Source organism: Trichosurus vulpecula, chromosome 6 (assembly GCF_011100635.1).
Source record: "Trichosurus vulpecula isolate mTriVul1 chromosome 6, mTriVul1.pri, whole genome shotgun sequence".
In the NCBI taxonomy this organism is placed as follows: domain Eukaryota; kingdom Metazoa; phylum Chordata; class Mammalia; order Diprotodontia; family Phalangeridae; genus Trichosurus; species Trichosurus vulpecula.
Window position 1 is genome coordinate 162,428,646 of NC_050578.1, and position 7,410 is coordinate 162,436,055.

General features: G+C 36.1%; 1 pseudogene; it reads right to left on the reverse strand.

The window, feature by feature from the left end:
• Positions 1–1,879: 1,879 nt before the first annotated feature.
• LOC118854825 lies at positions 1,880–3,852 on the reverse strand (annotated as a pseudogene).
• Positions 3,853–7,410: the final 3,558 nt, after the last annotated feature.

Consider the following 7,410-nt stretch of genomic DNA (forward strand, 5'->3'; position numbering starts at 1 on the left):
GCTTTCAGGTAGTCCAATAATTTTTAAATTATCTCTCCTGGATCTATTTTCCAGGTCAGTGGTTTTTCCAAGGAGATATTTCACATTGTCTTCCATTTTTTCATTCCTCTGGTTCTGTTTTATAATATCCTGATTTCTCATAAAGTCACTAGCTTCCACTTGCTCCAATCTAATTTTTAAAGTAGTATTTTCTTCAGTGGTCTTTTGGACCTCCTTTTCCATTTGGCTAATTCTGCCTTTCAAGGAATTCTTCTCCTCATTGGCTTTTTGGAGCTCTTTTGCCATTTGAGTTAGTCTATTTTGTAAGGTGTTGTTTTCTTCAGTGTATTTTTCAGTATTTTTTTGGGTCTCCTTTAACAAGTCATTGACTTGTTTTTCATGGTTTTCTCGCATCCTTCTTATTTCTCTTCCCAATTTTTCCTCTACTTCTCTAACTTGCTTTTCCAAATCCTTTTTGAGTTCTTCTATGGTCTGGGGCCAGTTCATGTTTTTCTTGGAGGCTTTGGTTGTAGGCTCTATGACTTTGCTGTCTTCTTTAGGCTGTATGTTTTGGTCTTCTTTGTCACCAAAGAAAGAATCCAAAGTCTGAGACTGAATCTGGGCGCGTTTTCGCGTCCTGGCCATATTCCCAACCAACTAACTTGACCCTTGAGTTTTCAGTGGGGTATGACTGCTTGTAGATTACAGAGTTCTATGTTCTACGTTTGGGGGGGAGGTGCCAGCTCTGTCAGAGCTGCACTCCTCCTTCCCCAAGGACCCCCAGTCCAGACTGGGCTCAGATCTTCGGCAGGCTGTGCACCCCTGCTGTGATCCGCCACTTAATTCCTCCCACCAGGTGGGCCTGGAGCTGGAAGTAACAACAGCTGTAGCTGCCCCACCTCCGCTGCCCCCGGGGCTGGAAGCCGAACCGCGAACTCCTTCCACTCCCGCAGCTTTTCCCACTAACCTTCTCCGCAGTCTTTGGTGTTTGTGGGTCGAGGGGTCTGGTAACTGCTCACGTATTCAGGGCGCTAGGGCCCCCTCCGCCCGGTTTCTGGTCTGGATCGTCCACGCCGCTCAGGCTGGGCTCTGCTCCACTCCGTTCCCAGCTCCCAGCTCCCAGCTCCCAGCTCCCAGCTCCGTGTGGAATAGAGCTCACCCAGAGACCACCCGGGCTGTCCTGGGCTGGAGCCCTGCTTCCCTCTGCTGTTCTGTGGGTTCTGCCCTAGACTCTCCTCTAAAGAACAAATTTGCTAAAGAACATTTCCACCTGAGTGAGATAAATAGAAAAAAAACAGTTGAGTACCTAATTTCAGGGGAAATTTTCCAGAAGTGATAAAATAAGCTGTAATCAATGGAATCATCCATCTTGAGAGAGGCTGGTTTGTGCATATCAAGCTTTTATGAATGTTGGCGCTATGTTGTGTAGTGTGTGAGGCTGTTGGAAATAGTAAATTCTGTAGGGTGATTGAGTTCTGAATGATGTTCATCTCTCTGCCTTTCACCAGAGCAGAAATTCAATAGCCTTCTCAGGATGTTTTGATTTGACACCTTTGAACATGTCTACTGATCCCCTGACAGATGAACTAGCCACACTGAATGTGTTTGAAAATGTCCTATTGCAAGAAATAAAAATATTTCTCAATTCTTCTGTATCTACAAACAAAAAACAGATGACCAGGAATTGAAGAGAGCTAGTAAGGATTTTGACAAATTTAATTCCCCTCAAAAGAACTTGGCATCACCACTCCTATTTGAAAACAAAAAATGGACATCTTAAAAATAATGATGCCATAGAAGCATAAATGAATTGGAAATGATTTAATCAAATAAATAATGAAAAATGTCTTTTGAAGTCTTCAGAGAATGATCCATTTGTTGTAATGGGCCATTGTAATTTCTAAAACAAGGCAATGGTGTTCATACCAGGCTGAATATCTCCAAAAGCGGATCCCAGGACATTAATGACAAGTGCACATGTTGATTTGTCATCAATTTCTGGATATGCTCCTGCATGTAGCTTAACAAAGCTTTGGAAGTAGACACCAAGAGCCCCTTAGGGTGGATTATGCTATCTTTTTCACTATGTGCATTTCCATTGCCCTTCTGTAGAACTTCAATGATTTCAGGTACAAGGTACGCAGATCTCTAGGGCTTAGTAAATACAACAGAACTTTCCTTACATATTTATTGTTCACTATATTCAGCAGGGAATTGATGATTTCTGATATAACTATTTGCTTCATAAGCTTAGTATCATCAACACAATCAAATGCTGCCAGCAAAACTAAATGAGAATATGCGCTATTGGCTAAATTTTCAATGTAAGTCTTTATTGTTTTAATAAATTTTCTGTCTCTCTGTCCTTTGCTGTTCCATGCCACAGAAAGTACATGGCTACTCTAGCTCTGTCATGTATATGTGCAAGGTATATTACAGCTTCTCTGATTGCTTCTATCCTTTCTGATCTGAGTTTTGGGGGTGCATATGTGAAAAAGTCCAAGAGTACTTTATGTACCAGTGAATGTTTAATTATGGTTTCTTTTTGAGTCATTGGTGTAAGAATCTGTTTCATTTCATCCATAATAGCCTCTTGCTTATCAGACTGTACCTCGAACACTTTTTCCAGAGTTGGGTGAATCGCAAACTTGTAAAGCTGGAGTATATTCCCATAGAGCTCTTCTACCAGCATATTCCTCTGTTCTGAAATTGCTTTGTCATTGTTAGCATTTGCCACTACTGCTGATGCTTCTCCATGGCTCAATATCTTCCTCACTTGACCTTTAAAACTTTTTATTATTTCTGTAATTTGTGATTTGTTTTCATTCATAAGAAATTTCTTAACAACACTTCTGGAATATTTGGCCTTACTCAACTCAACTCAATTCTCTTTTAGTTCTTCAAATGCCTCTTTCCTTTGTTTCTCATTGCCATGTTGAATGTAACACTGGATAATATGGGTTGAATCATGTGCAGATGCAACACTTTTAATCTTGCCCTGAATAAGCTTCTATAATTTACTCATCAACTTTGTTCTTTTTTCTTTGTCACATTTTTTTCTTCTTAGGTATTCCCAAATTTGTTTTGCCTTGAAATCGGTGTCATAGTTGCTTTTATCGTTGATTTGTCTGCTCGGCTTTATTTCTTCTTTTTTTTCTTTTTCAAGTTATCCCATTTGGGTTTCTTAGCTAGCTGCTGTCTCTTCGCCTCTGCCCTCGGGTTGGAGCTTTCTTTTTGTCTGTAAAATGTTTCCTTCTTGTTTATTTTTGAACTGTTTCAGGTTAGTTTTCTTGGGTAACAAATCCCCCTCCTGTTTATTCTTCCATTGTTTTGCACCATTTTTCTTGGGCAATGTGTTTGCCTTCTGTTTATTTTAGAACTGTTTTGTGCCAGTTTTCTTCAGCAACATGTCCACTTGCTGCTACTTCTTGAATTGTTTCAGGCCTCTTTCCTCAGGCTTGGTGTTACTGTTCTCAAACTTCTTGGAGCTGAATTTAGGTCCTCCTACTTCATAATCTTTACTTCGAAACTTCTTTGGAGATTTAGAATCTAGTCCTTTTTAAATTTCTTTTTTCCCTTATAATGTCTTTCCATCCTTTCCCATGTTTTTCTTTTACCTTTGACTTTCATAGTAGCAATTTGCAGATGTGCCACCACCACAGAGCTCACAATTATTCTTCCAACAATATTGCTGTTATTCTACATAACATTCTCTTGGTTCTGTTCACTTCACTTTTCATTCTGTCATGCAAGTCTTTCCATATTTTTCTACAATCAACCTGTTCATTATTTCTTACAGCACAGTAGTATTCCATCACAATCACATACCTCAACTCGTTTAGCCTTTTCACAGTTGTTGGGCATTCTCTCCATTTCTAGTTCTTTGCCATGAGAAAGAGAGTTGCTATAAATATTTTAGAACATATTGGCCCTTTTCCCTTATTATCGTGGGAAACAGACCTAATACTTGTATTGTTGGATCAAAAGGTAACCACAGTTTCATAACCCTTTGAGCATAATTCCAGATTGTTCTCCAAAATGGTTGGAACAGTTCACAGTTCTACCAACAATATATTAGTGTCCTTGAAGACATTTTCTAATAATATTAAGATCCTTGTGGATTAGAGGTTTATTTCCTTTACAGAATTTATATAGGGAGTCACAAAGGAAAACTGAGGTCTTAAATCCACAAGGTCTCTGTTCGTCTTACTTGGGAATTTATTAAGGGGCCATTCTCCCAACTTTTTGCCCACACTAATTCTTGAATATCTTGCATATACTAGCTTTAATTGTTTCCTGTTACTTTTAATTTTAATCCCCTAAATTTGCTGAGAAGTTTTTTTCCCATCCCCCAAAATTACAACTACAATTATAAATGTCTTCACATGGCTCTGTAACACCTAGGATAAGAGACTTTTATATCCCCTTGTTAATGGAGAGTTAATAGGAGAAATGTGCATTAAAACCTAATATCTCCATCTCATTTAACCAGATACAGTGTTCAAAGATCTCAAACATAAACCTGAGAGCTGTGGTAACAGAAAACACCTTATTTTCCCTATCAAAAAATTCCTAGAGTCTCAAGGAAACAAGCAAAGCTTGTGAAATATCATAAATACATGTTTAAAAGGAAGACCTTTCCTACATGCAAAAGAGAAAGCTGGGAGACCATTTTTTTCTTTTCTCCCTGACTCCCAAACTACAATCATGAGCTGTTTTCACATCATGGGTAGCCTTCTAAATGTCAGTGGAGGCCCATCTTGAGATGCGAACCAGAAAACTTGTAGCATCCCCTATCTCAAATCTCTTGAGACTTTGGATATATAAAATTTTGTATATGATCTCTTTTTCCTTGCTATTGGACAGTAAACAAGTATTTACTCCACAATGATGATTTACTACAAAATCACAAGTTTTATCTATTAAATGTAGGAAGCAAAAGGATTAGAACTTGATTAATTTGTCAGTTTTCATGTTAAGAAAAATCTAACAGATCTTAAAAATAATAGAAGGTCATTGTTAATTGGGGGTTGTAAGAAAGTGATACCTAATAATAACAGCTGACATTTATATAACATTTTAAGATTTGTGGTTTTTTTCCCAAATGCCATGCATACATACGAATCAGGAGTTATGCATAATAGAATGAAACAAGGGAAAAGAAATCAAGGCAAAGTGAGCTAAAAACATTTAAAGGGAGAAAGAAGAAGTGATTACTAGATAATTCCGGGGTAGAAGGTGGATCATAACAGGGTTTATGTTTATGAAAGAGGTGACATTTGAACTTGACAATGAAGAGAAGAAAGATTTCAGCTGACAAAGATGAAAAGGTAGTATATTCCAGATATGAGGGATTAACTTGTGGGAATGCAGAGAGGCAGGAGAAAACAGGATAAGAGGTGGAATAACTACTAGTCCAGTTTCACTGGAATAGATATAGAATGCTGTAAGAGCAGGAAGGTAAAATAAGACTAGAAAGTTAAATATGATCTGGGTAATGGAGGAAAAAAGTTTTAGTTTTATTTTATAACAATAGAGCCTTGATTACTTTTGAGCTACTTTTTCATATTCCAATAAATTGTTTCAATTTCTTCATCTGAAAACTACCTGTTCATATTCTTTGACTATTTATCAATTGGGGAATGCCTTATATATTTATAGAATTGACAAAGTTCTTTATGTATTTGAAATATGAAACCTTTATCTGAGAAACGGTCTATTAAATTCCCCCCCTCATTTTTTCCTTTCTCTTTGATAATGGCTACATTTGTTTTATTTGTACAAAAATGTTTTAATCTTACATGATTTAAATTACCCATTTTACACCACAGTCTGCTTTCTATCTCTTGTTTAATTCATAAATTGTTCACCTATCCATAAATCTGATAAGTAATATATTCCATGATCTTTGTATTTTATTATGTTATCTCTCTGTATATCTGGGTCACATATCCATTATGAAATATAACTTGGTAAATGGAGTAAGATATTGGTTTATGCCAATTTTGTGCCATAGTGCTTTCCAGTTTCCTAACAATTTTTATCAAATAATAAATTATTTTCCTCAAAACTTGTCTTTACACTTGTCAAATACAAGGTTACGATATTTATTGGCTTTTTTAAATTATATGTCTGTTCTGTTCCACTGAAATTCCAAATTGTTTTCCAAAATAGTTGTAATTTCTACACAGTGTTATCAATGAAGCTCTAAGATGCCTATCCTCTCACAATTCCGCCAACATTGACTAACTGACTTACCATCTGTTGTCATCTTTGCCAATTTGCAGGGTTTAACATCCTCATGGTTATTTTTACTTACATCTATCAAATTGTTAGTGATTTGGAACATTCTTTCATATGGTTTTGGTCACTTGTAAATCTCTGAGAAATATTTTTTCATATCCTTCAAATTTTTATTTTTTAAATACATGCATGTATTGCTTATTTACGTATATGTATATGTGTACATATAGACACATGCATATGCACTTATTTGTATATGTATGCATGTATATATATGCATATATATAATATCTTGAATATCAAACCTTCATCAATAAAAAGAGGTCCTTGTAAAGAATTTATATCGTACCTGGGACATATTAGGTGCTTAATAAATGATGGTCCTCTTATCATGTTATGAGAGATATTTGATGCAAAGATATATTTTTTTCCATTTGACCCCCCTCCTTTCTTATCTTTGGTGGATTAATTTTGTTTGTGCAGAAGTTTTTGTAGTTTCATGTAATCAAATTTATCTATCATACCTTTGTAATTGTCTCCATCCCTTGTTTGGTCAAAATATAATCTTTCCTATAACTATGAGATTCATATAATTTGCTTCTATTCTTATTTTTTATAGTATGAATTTTAAACTTAAGTTTATGTCCATTTAGAAGGTATTGTGGAATATTGTGGAAGGTCTTGTTTGAACCTATTTTCTGCCAGACTGCTTTTCAATTTTCCTTGTGGTTTTTTTTATTAATCTGATATAAAGTCTTTCCTGAGTATTTTAATTTCCCCGGTTTATCAAGAACTGAGTCATTAAGTTCTATTGTTTCTAATAATCTCTTGTCTAGTCTTTTCCATTGATCTACCTCTCTATTCCCAACTAAATAAGGAGTCACTGATTGCTTTTGGCAGCTGGTCAGCAATTGTTTCTGGAGGTGAAGAGGAAGATGGGCCCCATCTTCACAATAACCTCTCCCTTCACTAATAGCTGTAAGTGCTCGTCTGGAAGATATAATAGTGGCATGCTCTTAATAATACCTTAAATTGTTTGTCATATTTTATCAAGCACTTACAAACTTTTAGTATAGGCAGGCTATTTTTCTCACTGTTATTGTTTTGTTTATTTTTTTAAAAAATTTCTATTTATTTTTACCTTCAAGGAAACTGAGGTTGACAGAGTTTATGCCAGGTGTATGTATA